Below are 18,272 nucleotides of genomic sequence, written 5' to 3'. Positions count from 1 at the left end.
CCTTGCTAAAATCCATATACACCACATCTACTGCTTTACCCTCGTCCACTTCCTTGGTCACCTTCTCCAAGAATTCAATAAGGTTTGTGAGGCACGACCTGCCCTTCACAAAACCATGCTGACTATCCTTGATCACATTATTCCTATCCAGATGTTCATAAATCCTGTCCCTTTCAATTCTCTCTAAGACTTTGCCCACAACAGAAGTGAGACTCACTGGCCTATAGTTACTCGGGCTATCCCTGCTCCCCTTCTTGAACAAGGGGACCACATTCGCTATCCTCCAGTCTTCTTGTAGACAACGACGACATAAAAATCAAGGCCAATGGCTCTGCTATCTCCTCCCTAGCTTCCCAGAGGATCCTAGGATAAATGCCATCACGCCCAGGGGACTTATCTATTTTCATCCTTTCCAGTATTCCCCAGACCCCTTCCCTACGTACCTCAAGGCCATCCATTCTAATCACTTGTGACTCAATATTCACATCAGCAACAGTGTCCTTTTCCTGAGTGAATACTGACGAAAAGTATTGATTTAGTGTCTCACCAATCTCCTCCGCCTCCACACACAACTTCCCACTACTATCCTTGACTGGACCGATACCTATCCTAGTCATCCTTTTCTTCCTGACATACCTATAGAAAGCCTTTGGGTTTTCCCTAATCCTACCAACTAAGGACTTTTCATGTCCCCTTCTCGCTGCTCTTAGCTCTCTCTTTAGATCCTTCCTGGCTACCTTATAACTCTCAATCGCCCCAAATGAACCTTCACGCCTCATCTTTACATAGGCCGCCCTCTTCCCTTTCACAAGGGATTCCAATTCCTTGTTAAACCACGGCTCCCTCACAAGACCCTTTACTCCCTGCCTGACTGGTACATACTTATCAAGGACACCCATTAGTTGTTCCTTGAACAATCTCCACATATCATTTGTGTTCTTCCCTTGAAGCCTATTTTTCCAATCCACGCATCCTAAATCATGCCTCACCGCATCATAATTTCCCTGCGCCCAGCTATAACTCCTGCCCTGCAGTGCACACTTATCCCTCTCCATCACTAGAGTAAAAGTCACCGAGTTGTGGTCACTGCCCCCGAAGTGCTCACCTACCTCCAAGTGTAACACCTGGCCTGGTTCATTACCTAGAACCAAATCCAGTATAGCCTCACCTCTTGTTGGCCTGTCTACATATTGTGTCAGGAAACCCTCCTGCACACATTGGACAAACACCGACCCATCTAACGAACTCGAGCTATAGCTTTCCCAGTCAATATCTGGGAAGTTAAAGTCCCCCATAACAACCACCCTGCTACTTTCGCTCTTCTCCTGAATCATCCTTGCAATACTTTCCTCTACTTCTCTCAGACTATTAGGAGGCCTGTAGAAAACTCCTAACAGGGTGACCTCACCTTTCCTATTTCTACCTCAGATGGCAAGTCTTCCTCCATCACCTTTTCTACTGCTGTAATACTATCCTTGACAAGCAATGCCACACCTCCCCCTCTTTTACCCCCAGCTCTGACCCTACTAAAACATTTCAACCCTGGAACCTGCAACAGCCATTCCTGTCCCTGTTCTACCCACGTCTCTGTAATGGCTACAACATCGAAGTCCCAGGTACCAACCCATGCTGCAAGCTCACCTACCTTATTTCTTATACTTCTGGCATTGAAGTATATCCACTTCAAGCCACTTTCCTGTTTACAGGCACCCTCCTTCGAGATCGATGCCATGTTCCTAACCTCCCTACACTCAAGGTCCTGTACCCTAAAGCTACACTCCAGGTTCCCATGCCCCTGCAGAGTTAGTTTAAACCCCCCCAAAGAGTATTAGCAAACCTCCCCCCAAGGATACTGGTGCCCCTCACGTTCAGGTGTAGACAATCCTGTTTATAGAGGTCCCACCTTCCCCAGAAAGAACCCCAGTTATCCAAATACCGGAATCCCTCCCTCCTGCACCACCCCTGTAGCCACGCATTTAACTCCTCTCTCTCCCTATTCCTCGACTCTCTATCACGTGGCACAGGTAACAAACCAGAGACAACAACTCTGCTCATTCTAGCTCTGAGCTTCCAACCTAGCTCCCTGAAAGCCTGTCTAACATCCTCACCCCTCATCCTACCTATGTCGTTGGTGCCAACGTGGACCACGATCTGGGTCTGCTCCCCCTCCCCCTTAAGGACCCGGAAAACACGATCAGAGACATCACGTACCCTTGCACCTGGGAGGCAACATACCAATCGTGAGTCTCTGTCGCCCCCGCAAAACCGCCTATCTCGCAAAACGTTTAACGAGATGATGTTAACAATAACTACTACTTATTAACTGTTCCAATACAGTAACATCCCACAAACAGACCCTTGGCAAAGGCAAATTCAGTAAAATAGATTGTCTCACATGCAATTCTAGCTGCAGGATTAGAACTTCATCTTTTACCTGTAACAGGCACAGGAATAAAAACTTCTAAATCCAGCTTCAAGAGCCTAGCAACTGCTGAAAGCTAAACCTAAGTCCTGGTTCTGTGGGAGTTTGACCCCATCCATTCAGGCTGTTCCAACTTTTGAAAAAAAATGCAAGGTCTCACAAGCTGTTTACTTTAATGATTTTGAGCAGACTGCTCACACCTCTACCTCAACCCTTTTCACAAAAAAAGGTCAAAATACACTCTTAAAGCCACAGTATCATCACAGGATATTTCAGGCCTTTTTCCAGGGAGAGTAACACAGCCTTGAGATAATCCTGATGTGGGATGGACACGTAAAGTACTACCCAACCACGGTGAAGAGGAGGTGGCTGATGCCTACAAACTGGAAATACTGAATCGTTTCTTTTTTAATTGTTGTCACGTGTACCAAGATACAATGAGAAGTTTTATTTTTCATGCTACACAGGCTGATCCTACCATACAAAGTGTATTAAGTTAGCAGAAGACTGCAGAATACAGCAACAGAGAAGGTTAACAGCACAGAGAGATTAACATTTACATTGGAGAGGTGAAGAAGCTGTTTTTGAAACTGTACTTGTATTCAAACTTTTATATCCTCTGCCCAATGGAAGTTAGTGGAGGAGAGTATAACTGGAATGGGTGAGGTCATCATGTTGATTGCTTTACCAAGGCGGAGAAGGGCTGAAGTAGGGCTTATGCCCGAAACGTCGATTCTCCTGCTCCTTGGATGCTGCCTGGCCTGCTGTGTTTTTCCAGCAACACATTTTTCAACTCTGGTACTCCAGTATCTGCAGTCCTCACTTTCTCCAAGTTGATCTTAACCTATTGCGAATCCTCTTGCAAGGATGCCTACCTTGAAGAAGCTCTCCACCTCCCTCTACAAGGATCTCAGTGAGTTCCTCTCTCACTGCACACTCCAGGTCATCTCCTCTGCCCTGAAGCTCTTCAGCCACGTCCTGAGACAAACTCGCTACTACAGCCACATCTCTTTCCTCAGCACCTGCCTACAGAACCGACTGACCCCGCATGGACTTCGGACTACATTCAAACCAACACAATTTGGACCCAACCATGACAACCTGTACCTGCAACAAATCCGAAGCCTCCAATAACAGACCTCCCTCCGAATCCTCCGCTCCACGCTTCAAGCCATGCACCGCCACCTACACTCCCTGCAGTCAGCCCTGCCCCAGCTCAGGACAACACTCTCCCAGACCTGCAAAGGACCTTTGCTGTTCTTCATCCTCAGAAGGATTCGTACACTAAACAAACGTTTTTTTCCTAGCCATATCGAACATCAAAGAAAGTAAATACAAAAAACTTTCATGTACTCACCCCCACACTCCAAATTCCTCAACCGTTCCCTCAGAACCTTCTCGCGACCTCTGGAACCGCTCGGGCGCTATTGCCCACGCAGCCACTGCAGCCACCACCGCCGCGACGAACGGTGACGTCACTTCCGCCCCCACCGCCGCACAGACAACAGCCACCACCAACCATACAGCCTCCACAATCACCGCCCAGACAACAGCCTCCATGATCGCCAGGAAGACCAGCGCCAACAGATAAGGCCGCCACGGGATCCACGGCCACTGGGACCAGCGCGTTTCTGCCCGGCGCGCCACTTCCGCCCCTGGAGTGGCCGTCACCGTAGCCTCTTCCGCCCCCAGTGACGTCACTCACCTGCTCAAAGACCATGCCGCCCTGTCAATCTCCGCTCCCAAGTCGATCTCCGCCCCCACGACCGTCTCTGCCCCCATGACTAACTCCACCCCCACTCCCAGCTCCAGCCCCACACCAGGTCCTAGCTCCCAGCCCTGCCATATTTTCACTATCCCTCCAGACCTCCCGCTCTCAGATGAATGATCAGTCCTCAGCAAAGTACTCACCTTCATCCTCCTACGCTCCCGGATCAATGAGTTCGACACATGGCTAGATAGCGAGCATTTCTTCCACCGCCTTCACCTCCGCGCCTACTTTTTCAACAAGGACTCTGTCCCACCCTCTGACGACCCCCTCTCCCGCCTCCAACACACCCCATCCACCTGGACACCCCGTGCTGGCCTCTTAGCCGCCCTTCATCTCTTCACATCCAACTGCTGCCGCGACATTGACCGCCTCAACCTGTCCACCCCTCACCCACTCCAACCTCTCACCCTCACAACACGCAGCCCTCCACTGAAACCCCAACCTCACCATCAAACTGGCAGACAAGGGAGGTGCAGTGGTAGTTTGGCGCACCAATCTTTACACCGCTGAAGCTAGACACCAACTCGCAGATACCTCCTCCTACTGCCCCCATGACCATGACCCCACCTCACACCACCAAACCATCATCTCCCAGACCATCCATAACCTCATCACCTCAGGAGATCTCCCATCCACTGCCTCCAACCTCATAGTCCCACAAGCCCGCACCACCCATTTCTACCTCCTACCCAAAATCCACAAACCCGACTGCCCCGGCCGACACATTGTCTCAGCCTGCTCCTGCCCCACCGAACTCATTTCTGCATACCTCAACACTGTCCTGTCCCCCTTAGTCCAAGAACTCCCCACCTACTTCGGGACACCACCCATGCCCTTCACCTCCTCCATGATTTTCACTTCCCCGGCCCCCAACGCCTTATCTTCACGATGTTCATCCAGTCCCTATACACTTCTATCCCCCATCACGAAGGCCTCCAAGCCCTCCGCTTCTTCCTCTCCCGCCGACCCAACCAGTACCCTTCCACTGACACCCTCCTTCGACTGACTGAACTGGTCCTCACTCTTAACAATTTCTCCTTCCAATCCTCCCACTTCCTCCAAACCAATGGAGTAGCCAAGGGCACCCACATGGGCCCCAGCTATGCCTGTCTCTTCGTAGGATATGTGGAACAGTCCATCTTCCGCAGCTACACTGGCACCACCCCCCACCTTTTCCTCCGCTACATCGATGATTGTATTGGTGCTACTTTGTGCTCCCACCAGGAGGTTGAACAGTTCATCCACTTTACTAACACCTTCCACCCTGACCTCAAACTTATCTGGACTGTCTCAGACTCCTCCCTCCCCTTCCTAGACCTCTCCATTTCTATCTCGGGCGACCGACTCAACACAGACAAAATTCCTGAAGAAGGGCTTATGCCCGGAAGGTCGATTCTCCTGCTCCTCGGATGCTGCCTGGCCTGCTGTGTTTTGCCAGCACCACATTTTTCAACTCTGCTTTACCAAGGCACCAGGAAGTATAGATGGAGTCAAAGGATGGAAGACTGATGGAATAGGCTGTGTTCAAAATCCTCTGTAGTTTCATGCAGTCTTAGGAACAGCAATTGCCATACCATACTGTGATGCATCCAGATAGGATACTTTCTATTGTGCATCTATAAAAATTGATAACTGTCTTTGTGGACATGCCGAATTTCCGTAGCCTCCTTAGGTAGTAAAGAATGGTCAAGGGTGGACCAAGGCAAATTGTGGATGATCATCACTCCCACAAACTGATGTTCTCGACATCAAGGCTTTCAGCCCTCCAAGCCTGCACTGCCACATTTTGTCCTTCAATTCTAAAACTGTCTTCACTTACAGGATCCATATCCTTCTTTTCCCTTCCTATTCATATTTTTGTCCAGGTGCTTCTTAAATACTCTATTGTGAAATTAGAACACTTATTAAAAATACTGTGTCACCTCCTACATCTATGTAAAAATACTGGGCAGCAAAGGATGGTATCATTAAAATACAACCAATATGTTTTTCTTGCTATTGATCAATGATATTTATGAATTGCAAATATAAATTTATCAAATGATTTGTGTGTTGATAGATTCCCCACAGCATTGCTCACAGTTGACTTGAATGATAGGATGAATTTTAATCTGTCATGATCTTATATTGTTGAAATGTTAGATTTGCAAGAAGAAAATAATTAAGGCAATGTTGGAATTGGAAATATGGGGACTTTAAAAAATGGCGTATAAATATAAGGAAGAACAGATGAAATAAACAGGGAGAAAGAGTGAGGAAAGAAACAAAAATGTTAGTCAAACATGTTCTTTCCTCCTTCCCTTCACTTTAAAGCAGAAACCTGCTCCAATCTACCACACTACCCAATAGTCTTCAACTCCCTTAGTAATCAAAGCATCTACTGATCTGAATCTGTACATACTCAATGACTCAGCATTCACAACTCTCGAGTAGAGAATTAAAAAAGATTCCAACCTTTGAGTCGAGAAATTATGCCTAACCCTTACTGTGTTCTGAGACTGTGTTCCCACATCTATATTTTCCAGCTGGGGGCCGGGCGTGGGGGAAGAAAAGTGATTAGTGTTGACCCTGTAAAGTCCCTTTAAAAGCTTCTGTTTCATCCTGACCACCTGTCTGTTCTGTAGGGACTTCAGGTCCTGAAGCAACATTGTGATGGTGTCACAGAGCTCCATATCACTGGGCATAAGTAGCACAGCACTGATGGAATGTACAAAACGCTGGAACACCAAGAGGATAAGGACATAAACACTCAGAAAATATTAGCCTATAATTAACTTAAATTTAAAATCAGAACCCAATCCATCAATGAAGAGTAGGTTTTGCAGTATTGAGTATCGATAGATAATAACTAGTACTAGTTTAAAGGCAAAGTCTGAAGTCAGACCTTGTTTTTGCCTTCTCCTCAATCAGTCTGTATTGAACCCAAATTCAGTGTGACATCAAACCACATTTGTAAAAAACCTCTAAATTTAAGGAAAATAGACCTAATCTATTTGGTTGCTCCACATAACACATTTCCCTCTTTCCTGTTTAGATCCTTGCCCATTATCCTACAGGTAGTTCTCCTATAATACCATAGGTGCATTCCAGCAAAACCTCACTTAATAGAAAATCATTCAATAGAAATGATGGACCTATGAGAAAAGTGGGGTTAGGGGCAGACCAGCAAAAATATCACTCATGATTGCTCAAAAATCACCCAAAAACTTAACACAAAGTATAGCACAGCCTGAAATGAAGGTTTAAATCACATTTATTAACGAAACAAAAGTAAATTTAACACATTACATTGAAAAAATATTGCTAATGCGGGGACAGAGGGTCATCATCACCACCACCCTCAGACGCAATTGTGCCACAGAGGTGGATGGATGTTGTTGATCGTCTCCTGACTGTTTCTTGGGGCTCAGTTTAAAAAAGACATCCAGTTTTTGCTGCTTTGCCCTTTTTTTTCTTCTCTTGAACAAACTGTTCATAGGGTGCCAGATGAAATCTTATTGAACAAACTGCTACCGTGCTTTATTCTGCATTGCAGTTATTGTCCTCTAAGAGCTGCAACTGCCTTTTAATTTCCCTGAGGGTAGAAGACAAAGCTGTCATGGTGTTGCATGCTGGACTTTATGTTTTTCATCTCCAGCTTCCACTTCCCCCTCAGCAACAAGCTGTTGCAGATCAGCTGTAGAGAGGTCTTCACAGGGGAACTCAAGCAGCTCTTCAATATCTTCACTTTCCATTTCTTCAAATCCAATCTGCTTTGCAAGGGCAACACAGTGCTCTCTGATTTTTGAGAGCTCCCCTACGGTTCATATCCTCTAAAATCTTTTTAAAAATCCAGGAGAAGCTGCTGCCAAACTGCATTCTGGCAGTCTTTACTGACATCACCCCAGGCCTCCACAATAATGACAATAGCATTCTTGATGTTAAAGCTCTTCCAAAATTGAAGAACACTCCTTATTACCTCGGTCAGTAGCTACAATCAGTCTCTTGAATGTGCATCCTAAATAATAAGCTTTAAAAGCTGATATTGCATCCTGGTCCATGGGTTAAATGAGAGAGGTTGTGTTTGGAGGTAGAAATAACACTTTGATGTTTACAGAAAGTTCACCAGCTATGGCAGGCTGGCTTGGGCATTATCCAGGATGAGGAGAGCCTTGAAACCAATTTTTCTTTGCCGACAATAGCTTCTGAAAACATCTTCCAAAACATCAACAGTAAGGTCAGAAAAAATGTGTCCCATCATCCAGGTCTTTTGCTTGACCTGAAGTTGACACCTTGAGTAGACTTAAGGTAATCCTTCAGGTTCATGGATTCGCAGAGTGGTACACCACCACAGGCTTAAGCTTTAAGTCACCACTGGCACTGGCACCCTAGCAGCATAGTCATACAATCCTTTGTCACCTTAAATCCTGGAGCATGTGCTTCATTCTTAGAAATATAGATTGTGTTGGCTTTTTTTTTACTCTGGGAGGAATTGACCGTGCATGCTCCTCATCTGCACAGGCAGATTCATCAATTAACTTTACGTCATGGAATTCTTAGTGGTTCTTAAAACCAGCAAACCATCCTCTGCTAGCACTAAAGACAGGCACATCTGCAGGATTTTGAGCATTTTTCTTTAGGTCTTCAGAAATGGATAAGGCTTTCTCCTTTATGAGAAAGGTTGTCCCAGATTTCTTTTTTATTTTATCTTCTATTCAAACACTTCGAAGCCTCTCCATCTCCTCAAGTTCCTCATGCGCAGAACAAAGTGCACAAAATGATCACGCTGCAATCGAGCTATTGGGAACAGAGGTTAGCGTTCTTGAAAATGCCGTTCCTTAATTCCTCAGCAATGTTATAGCCAAATGGCACCACTAGAACACATTACCCAGTTCCCATTTCACAAACATTCAATGAAAATCTGACCTAAAGCCTGCAAACATTCTTTTAACCTTTGCTTTGATTGATGTCAGCCCGGTGCCCAGTTTTTGCATCTAGATCTGAGTTGTAAAGAAGGGTCACTGGATCCAAAACAATAACTCTGATTTCTCTCCACAGATGCTGCTGGACCTGCTGAGTTTCTCCAGCAATTTCTGTTTTGTTTCTGTGTCTATCCCATCAACCTTATCTGCATCATTTCCTCATTAAAACACAATCACGTTGCCAGTCACTCTCTACAGACCTTGGGAACTGGGCGCCTTGGGCTGCTCTCCTCAGTGTTCTTCCTTTCATGATGGGAATGTCCATCAGGCTGCTCTCGTTGGGGCTGACTGCAAGGCCCATGAGATTTCTCTCCCCCTCTCCATCTGACAGGATTCTCCCCCTCTCTCCCTTCATCCCCCACCTCCCCCAGACAGGATTCTGCCTCCAATCCCCCCCTCCCAACAGGACTCTACCACCCTTTACTCCCCCAACAGGACTCTATCCTCCTTCACTCCGTCAGACAAGACTCTACCCCCACCACTATCCCGCCCCCCCAGACAGGATTCTACCATAAGACCATAAGAAATAGGAGTAGAAGTAAGGCCATTCGGCCCATCGAGTCCACTCCGCCATTTAATCATGGCTGATAGGCATTTCAACGTCACTTACCCGCACTCTCCCTGTATCCCTTAATTCCTTATGAGATTAAGAATTTATCAATCTCTGCCTTGAAGACATTTGACATCCCGGCCTCCACTGTGCTCCATGGAAGTGAACTCCACAGGCCCACCACTCTCTGGCTGAAGAAATGTCTCCTCATTTCTGTTCTAAATTGAACCCCTCTAATTTTTGAGTGCGAGCAGCAGCGGAGGTAAGACAAACCCGAAAGACTGCAGCTAAGGTAAGGCAGTTTTTTAAAATTACTTACCGGTAGCGGACAGTGGTGTTTTCCCTTTCACAGAAGGAGCGGGAGCAGTGGAGGAAGTGACGAGGACCAGAGGGGCAGCCGGAAGGAAAGCAGTGACCATATATATCAGCAAGGCGGCTAAACCCGAGACTCTACAACTGTAGTATCTTCCACCCGCCCTCCTCCTCTAACCTAGTCAATAAGGTAAAGTTCATTCTAAACTTTCTCTATTGAATATAAGTTTGTTATTAATTTTATAGCAACTTGAATTAAGCTTTCTACTTTAGTACTGAGTGGGTGTTCAGATAAGTTGGGTATAGATGCTAGGACAGTTGCTTGCTCCTCCTGCAGAATGTGGCAGGCGGGAGACATGGCACACGTCTCCACTGGCTACATCTGCAGGAAGTGCACCCAACTCCAGCTCCTTGAAAACCGTGTTAGGGAATTGGAGCTGGAGCTGGATGAACTATCGATCATTCGGGAGGCTGAGGGGGTAATTGAGTTACCGGGAGTTGGTCACTCCTAAGGCTCAGGACAAAGATAGATGGGTTACAGTTAGGGGGAGGAAAGGGCCCAGACAGACAGTGCAGAGATCCCCTGTGGACATTCCCCTCAGCAATAAGTATACCGTTTTGGATACTGCTGGGGGGGAGGACCTACCAGAGAAAAGCCATAGCAGTCAGTTCTCTGGCACTGAACCTGACACTGTGGCAAAGAAGGGAAGGGGGCAGAATAGAAAAGTATTTGTGGTAGAGGACTCGATAGTTAGGGGAATTGACAGGAGATTTTGTGGTCAGGATCGGGATTCCCGGAAGGTATGTTGCCTCCCTGGTGCCAGGGTCTGGGACGTCTCCGATCGAGTGTATAAGGTTCTAAAAGGGGAGGGCGAACAGCCTGAAATCATGTTACATATTGGCATGAATGATATAGCCAGGAAAAGGATCGAGGATATAAAAAGTGATTTCAGGGAGTTAGAATAGAAGCTACAAAGCAGGACGAACAGAGTAGTGTTCTTTAGTTTACTACCGGTGCCACGAGATAGCGAGGCAAGGACGCAGCTTAACACGTGGCTGCGCAGCTGGTGTAGGAGGGAGGGCTTCAGATATATAGATAATTGGGATGCCTTCTGGGGAGGGTGGGACCTGTACAAGAAGGACGGGTTGCATCTGAACTGGAAGGGGACCAATGTCCTGGGTGGAAGGTTTGCTAAAGTAGTTCGAGAGGGTTTAAACTAGTATGGCAGGGGGGTGGGAACCTGAGCTGTATACTAGAGGTGAGAGTTGATGCAGATGAGGCAATAGCAAGAGGTAGACCAGTGGGAAGGATTTTCCTGGGAAGGAACCAAGGGATCAGTTAAAGTGTGTTTGCTTTAACACAAGGAGTATCAGAAATAAAAGTGATGAACTTAGAGTACCTGGTGCTATGATGTTGTGGCCATAACAGAGACATGGGTTTGTCAGGGGCAGGAATGGTTGCTGGATGTTCCAGGGTTTAGAGCATTTAAAAAGAATAGGGAGGGGGAAAAAGAGGACGGGGTGTAGCACTACTAATCAGAGAGGGTATCACAGCTACAGAAGCTTCCATTGTCGAGGAAGATCTGCCTACCGAGTCAGTATGGGTGGAAATTAGGAACAGCAAGGGAGCAGTCACCTCGTTAGGGGTTTACTACAGGCCCCCCAATAGCAGCAGGGAGATGGAAGAGAGCATAGGTCAGCAGATTTTGGAAAAGTGTGGACGTAGTAAGGTTGTTGTAATGGGTGACTTTAACTTTCCCAATATTGATTAGAACCTCCTTCGAGCAGAAGATTTGAATGGAGCTGTTTTTGTAAGGTGTGTTCAGGAGGGTTTCCTAACTCAGTACGTTGACAGGCCGACGAGGGGAGAGGCCATTCTAGACTTAGTGCTCGGAAACGAGCTGGGGCAGGTATCAGATCTTGTGGTGGGAGAGCATTTTGGTGATAGTGACCACAACTGCCTCACATAGCTATGGAGAAGGAGAGGATTAGGCAAAATGGGAGGATATTTAATTGGGGAAGAGGAAACTATGATGCGTTAGACATGAGTTAGGAAGCATGGATTGGGAGCAATTGTTCCATGGTAAAGGCACTATAGACATGTGGAGACTGTTTAAGAAACAGTTGTTGCAAGTGATAAATAAATATGTCCCTCTGAGACAGGCAAGAAGGGGTAAGATAAAGGAACCTTGGATGACGAGAGCGATGGAGCTTCTCGTCAAAAGGAAAAAGGTAGCTTACATAAGGTGGAGGAAGCTAGGGTCAAGCTCAGCTCTAAAGGATTACAGGCAGGCGAGGAAGGAGCTCAAAAATGGTCTGAGGAGAGTCAGGAGGGGCACAAGAAAGGCTCAGCAGAACGGATTGGGTGAACACAAAGGCATTTATGTGAGGAATAAGAGAATGGTCAAAGAAAGAGTAGGGCCAATCAGGGATAGCATAGAGAATTTGTGTGTGGAGTCTGAGGAGGTAGGGGAAGCCCTAAATGAGTTTTTTGCTTCTGTCTTTACAAAAGAAACAAACTTTGTAGTGAATGAAACCTTTGAAGAGCAGGTGTGCATGCTGGAATTGATAGAGATAGAGGAAGCTGATGTGCTGAAAAGTTTGTCAAACATTAAGATTGACAAGTTGCCAGGCCCAGACCAGATTTGTCCTCGGCTGCTTTGGGAAATGAGAAATGCAATTGCTTCGCCACTTGCGAAGATCTTTGCATCCTCGCTCTCCACTGGAGTCGTACCTGAGGACTGGAGAGAGGCAAATGTAATTCCTCTCTTCAAGAAAGGAAATGGGGAAATCCCCGGCAATTACAGACCAGTAAGTCTCACGTCTGTCATCTGCAAGGTGTTAGAAAGGATTCTGAGAGATAGGATTTATGACCATCTGGAAGAGCATGGCTTGATTAAATGCAGTCAAAACGGCTTTGTGAGGGGCAGGTCATGCCTCACAACCTTATCGAGTTCTTTGAGGATGTGACTAGAAAAGTTGATGAGGGTCGAGCTGTGGATGTGGTGTATATGACTTCAGCAAGGCATTTGATAAGGTTCCCCATGGTAGGCTCATTCAAAAGGTCAGGAGGAATGGGATACAGGGGAACTTAGCTGTCTGGATACAGAATTGGCTGGCCAACAGAAGACAGCGAGTGGTAGTAGAAGGAAAATATTCTGTCTGGAAGTCTGTGGTGAGTGGTGTTCCACAGGGCTCTCTCCTTGGGCCTCTACTGTTTGTAACTTTTATTAATGACTTGGATGAGGGGATTGAAGGATGGGTCAGCAAGTTTGCAGACAATACAGAGGTTGGAGGTGTCGTTGAGAGTATAGAGGGCTGTTGTAGGCTGCAGTGGGACATTGACAGGGTGCAGAGATGGGCTGAGAGGTGGCAGATGGAGTTCAACCTGGATAAATGCAAGGTAATGCATTTTGGAAGGTCGAATTTGAAAGCTGAGTACAGGATTAAGGATAGGATTCTTGGCAGTGTGGAGGAACAGAGGGATCTTGGTGTGCAGGTACATTGATCCCTTAAAATGGCCACCCAAGTGGACAGGGTTGTTAAGAAAGCATTTGGTATTTTGGCTTTCATTAACAGGGAGATTGAGTTTATGAGTCATGAGATCTTGTTGCAGCTCTATAAAACTTTGGTTAGACCGCACTTGGAATAATGCGTCCAATTCTGGTCACCCTATTATAGGAAAGACGTGGATGCTTTGGAGAGGGTTCAGAGGAGGTTTACCAGGATGCTGCCTGGACTGGAGGGCTTATTTTATGAAGAGAGGTTGACTGAGCTCGGGCTTTTATCATTGGAGAAAAGGAGGAGGAGAGGGGACCTAATTGAGGTATATAAGATAATGAGAGGCATAGATAGAGTCGATAGCCAGAGACTATTTCCCAGGGCAGAAATGACTAACACAAGGGGTCATAGTTTTAAGTTGGTTGGAGGAAAGTATAGAGGGGATGTCAGAGATGGGTTCTTTACACAGAGAGTTGTGAGAGCATGGAATGCGTTGCCAGCAGCAGTTGTGGAAGCGAGGTCATTGGGGACATTTAAGAGACTACTGGACATGCATATGGTCACAGAAATTGAGGGTGCATACATGAGGATCAGTGGTCGGCACAACATCATGGGCTGAAGGGGCTGTTCTGTGCTGTACTGTTCTATGTTCTAATTCTAATGCTGTGCCCATGAATCCTAGGATTCCCACCTGACGGAAACAATTTCCCAGCGCCCACCCTTTCTAAGCCATGCATCATCTTGTAAGATCTCCCCTCAACCTTCTGAACTCTAATAAATACAATCCCAGGATCCTCAGCTGTTCATCATGTTAGGCCTACCATTCCGGGGATCATCCATGTGAATCTCTGCTGGACACACTCCAATGCCAGTATGTCCTTCCTGAGGTGTGGGGCCCAAAACTGGACACTGTATTGTAAATGGGGCCTAACCAGAGCTTTATAAAGTCTTAGTAGCACCTCACTGCTTTTACATTCCAACCCTCTTAAAATAAATGACAACGTTACATTTGCTTTCTTAACCACGGACTTAACCTGCAAGTAAACTTTTAGAGAATCCTGGACTAGCACTCCCAGACCACTTTGTACTTTGGATTAATTAATTTTCTCACCGTTTATAAAATAGTCCTTGCCTGTGTTCTTTTTTCCAAAGTGCAAGACCTCACATTTGCTCACATTAAATTTCATCAATTTCTTGGACTATTCTCCTAAACTGTCTAAATCTTTCTGTAGCCTCCCCACCTGCCTGTTCACCTAACTTCGTATCATCGGTAAACTTCGCCAGAATGCCCATCTTCTGCAACCCCCTGCCCTGTACTGGACTCTACCTCCATGCCAGACAGGACTCTATATGCCTCCCCCCACCCTACAGGACTCTAACCCCAACTGAGACAGGACTCTACCTACCTATTCTCCCCCTCCCCCAACACCCTGGACAGGACTCTAATCCCTTCCCCTCCCCCGATAGGACTCTACCACCATCGCACCCACACCTCCACCAGATGTAACTCTCTCTCTCCAACACCCACCCCAGATAGGACTCTCTTTCCCCCATTTCTCCCAAAGCAACAGGATGACTCAGGTCCAATTCTCTTTCTCTGACATTTCCTCTCTCTGTTCCACCAGGAGATTCCGTCATTCCAGCAGTAATTATTCTCTCAACCTCACAGTAATTATTGACTTACTCTGACAAAAATTATTCTCTCACTTACTCTGACAGCAATTATTCTCTCGCTTCTTCTGACGGGAGGTAAATAATCAATCGCTTACTCGGACAGTAATTATTTTCTCACTCACTCTAACAGTAATTATTGCCTCACTCTGCAAGCAATTATTCTCTCACTCTAACAGGATGTAATTATTCTCTCCCTTATTCAGACAGGAGGTAATTATTCTCTCATTCAAACAGGAGGTAATTATTCTCAATAATAATTATTCCCAACAATAATTATTGTCCCACTCTGACAGGATATAATTATCCTCTCATTCTAACAGGAGATAACTATTCTCTCACTCTGATAGGAACTATTCTCTCACTCTAACGGGAGGTAATTATTCTCTCACTCTGACGGGAGGTTATTATTCTCTCACTCTGACGGGAGGTAATTATTCTCTCCCTCTGACAGGAGGTAATTATTCTCTCACTGTGTCAGGAGGAAATTATTCTCCCACTATGACAGGAGGTCTTTCAAGCTAACAGAGGTAATTATTCTCTCACGATGACAGGAAGTAATTATTCTCTCGCCCTGACGGGAGATAATTATTCTCTCACTCTGACGGGAAGTAATTATTCTTTCACTCTAACAGGAGGTAATTATTCTCTCACTCTGACAGGAGGTAATTATTCTCTCACTGACAGGAGGTAATTATTCTCTCACTGACGGGAGGTAATTATTCTCTCACTCTGACAGGAGGTAATTATTCTCTCACTGACGGGAGGTAATTATTCTCTCACTGAGGGGAGGTAATTATTCTCTCACTGACGGGAGGTAATTATTCTCTCACTCTGACGGGAGGTAATTATTCTCTCACTGACGGGAGGTAATTATTCTCTCACTGAGGGGAGGTAATTATTCTCTCACTCTGACAGGAGGTAATTATTCTCTCACCCTGACGGGAGGTAATTATTCTCTCACCCTGACGGGAGGTAATTATTCTCTCACTGAGGGGAGGTAATTATTCTCTCACTCTGACGGGAGGTAATTAATCTCTCACTGACGGGAGGTAATTATTCTCTCACTGAGGGGAGGTAATTATTCTCTCACTCTGACAGGAGGTAATTATTCTCTCACTGACGGGAGGTAATTATTCTCTCACTGACGGGAGGTAATTATTCTCTCACTCTGACGGGAGGTAATTATTCTCTCACTGACGAGAGGTAATTATTCTCTCACTGACAGGAGGTAATTATTCTCTCACTCTGACGGGAGGTAATTATTCTCTCACTCTGACGGGAGGTAATTATTCTCTCGCTCTGACAGGAGGTAATTATTCTCTCACTCGGACGGGAGGTAATTATTCTCTCACTCTGACGGGAGGTAATTATTCTCTCGCTCTGACGGGAGGTAATTATTCTCTCACCCTGACGGGAGGTAATTATTCTCTCTCTGACGGGAGGTAATTATTCTCTCGCTGACGGGAGGTAATTATTCTCTCGCTCTGACGGGAGGCAATTATTCTCTCTCTGACGGGAGGTAATTATTCTCGCTCTGACGGGAGGCAATTATTCTCTCGCTGACGGGAGGTAATTATTCTCTCAACCTGACGGGAGGTAATTATTCTCTCGCTTTGACAGGAGGTAATTATTCTCTCACTGACAGGAGGTAATTATTCTCTCGCTCTGACGGGAGGTAATTATTCTCTCTCTGACGGGAGGCAATTATTCTCTCGCTGACGGGAGGTAATTATTCTCTCAACCTGACGGGAGGTAATTATTCTCTCGCTTTGACAGGAGGTAATTATTCTCTCACTGACAGGAGGTAATTATTCTCTCACTGACGGGAGGTAATTATTCTCTCACAGACAGGAGGTAATTATTCTCTCTCTGACGGGAGGTAACTATTCTCTCACTGACAGGAGGTAATTATTCTCTCTCTGACGGGAGGTAATTATTCTCTCACTCTGACGGGAGGTAATTATTCTCTCACTGACAGGAGGTAATTATTCTCTCTCTGACGGGAGGTAATTATTCTCTCGCTCTGACAGGAGGTAATTATTCTCTCACTGACAGGAGGTAATTATTCTCTCACTGAGGGGAGGTAATTATTCTCTCACTCTGACAGGAGGTAATTATTCTCTCGCTCTGACGGGAGGTAATTATTCTCTCACTCTGACAGGAGGTAATTATTCTCTCGCTCTGACGGGAGGTAATTATTCTCTCACTGACAGGAGGTAATTATTCTCTCGCTCTGACAGGAGGTAATTATTCTCTCACTGACAGGAGGTAATTATTCTCTCACTCTGACAGGAGGTAATTATTCTCTCGCTCTGACAGGAGGTAATTATTCTCTCACTCTGACGGGAGGTAATTATTCTCTCACTGACAGGAGGTAATTATTCTCTCACTCTGACAGGAGGTAATTATTCTCTCGCTCTGACAGGAGGTAATTATTCTCTCACTCTGACAGGAGGTAATTATTCTCTCGCTCTGACAGGAGGTAATTATTCTCTCACTGACAGGAGGTAATTATTCTCTCACTCTGACGGGAGTTAATTATTCTCTCACTGACAGGAGGTAATTATTCTCTCACTGACGGGAGATAATTATTCTCTCACTGACGGGAGGTAATTATTCTCTCACTCTGACAGGAGGTAATTATTCTCTCACTGACAGGAGGTAATTATTCTCTCACTCTGACGGGAGGTAATTATTCTCTCACTGACGGGAGGTAATTATTCTCTCACTGAGGGGAGGTAATTATTCTCTCACTCTGACAGGAGGTAATTATTCTCTCACTCTGACAGGAGGTAATTATTCTCTCACTGACAGGAGGTAATTATTCTCTCACTGACGGGAGGTAATTATTCTCTCACTGAGGGGAGGTAATTATTCTCTCACTCTGACAGGAGGTAATTATTCTCTCGCTCTGACGGGAGGTAATTATTCTCTCACTGACAGGAGGTAATTATTCTCTCACTCTGACAGGAGGTAATTATTCTCTCGCTCTGACAGGAGGTAATTATTCTCTCACTGACGGGAGGTAATTATTCTCTCTCTGACGGGAGGTAATTATTCTCTCGCTGACGGGAGGTAATT

At 45.8% G+C, this 18,272-nt stretch overlaps 1 protein-coding gene across 1 annotated transcript in view; it reads right to left on the bottom strand.

Annotated features, from left to right (window-relative positions):
* Positions 1 to 18,272, bottom strand: part of terb1 (telomere repeat binding bouquet formation protein 1) — a 211,330-nt gene that overhangs the window by 179,257 nt on the left and 13,801 nt on the right. The window contains exon 2 of the mRNA XM_072547806.1: positions 10,024 to 10,194. The gene's annotated coding sequence lies outside the window, so the exon portion shown is untranslated. The remainder of the gene's footprint in view (positions 1 to 10,023; positions 10,195 to 18,272) is intronic.

Source organism: Chiloscyllium punctatum, chromosome 26, assembly GCF_047496795.1.
Source record: "Chiloscyllium punctatum isolate Juve2018m chromosome 26, sChiPun1.3, whole genome shotgun sequence".
In the NCBI taxonomy this organism is placed as follows: domain Eukaryota; kingdom Metazoa; phylum Chordata; class Chondrichthyes; order Orectolobiformes; family Hemiscylliidae; genus Chiloscyllium; species Chiloscyllium punctatum.
This window is presented reverse-complemented; position numbering and strand designations above follow the sequence as displayed.